Raw genomic sequence first — 355 nt, forward strand, 5'->3', positions numbered from 1 at the left:
TAGACTAAGATAATTGGTGCAGAAATCCACTTCTGGGGCCCACTTGGTGTGTGCTGGGGCTGAGACTAAAGCTATCCACGAGTTGAGGTCTTTCTTGGAGTTGAACTCCAAGTTATAACGTGTTTTGGGCGTTTAACTCCGGATCATGACGTTTTTCTGGCGTTTAACTCCAGACAGCAGCATGTACTTGGCGTTCAACGCCAAGTTACGTCGTCTTTCGTCGCGCAAAGTATGGACTATTATATATTGCTGGAAAGCCCTGGATGTCTACTTTCCAACGCCGTTGAGAGCGCGCCAATTGGACTCCTGTAGCTCCAAAAAATCCATTTCGAGTGCAGGGAGGTCAGGATCCAAC

This window comes from Arachis duranensis, chromosome 3 (genome assembly GCF_000817695.3).
Source record: "Arachis duranensis cultivar V14167 chromosome 3, aradu.V14167.gnm2.J7QH, whole genome shotgun sequence".
NCBI classification, from domain to species: Eukaryota; Viridiplantae; Streptophyta; class Magnoliopsida; order Fabales; family Fabaceae; genus Arachis; species Arachis duranensis.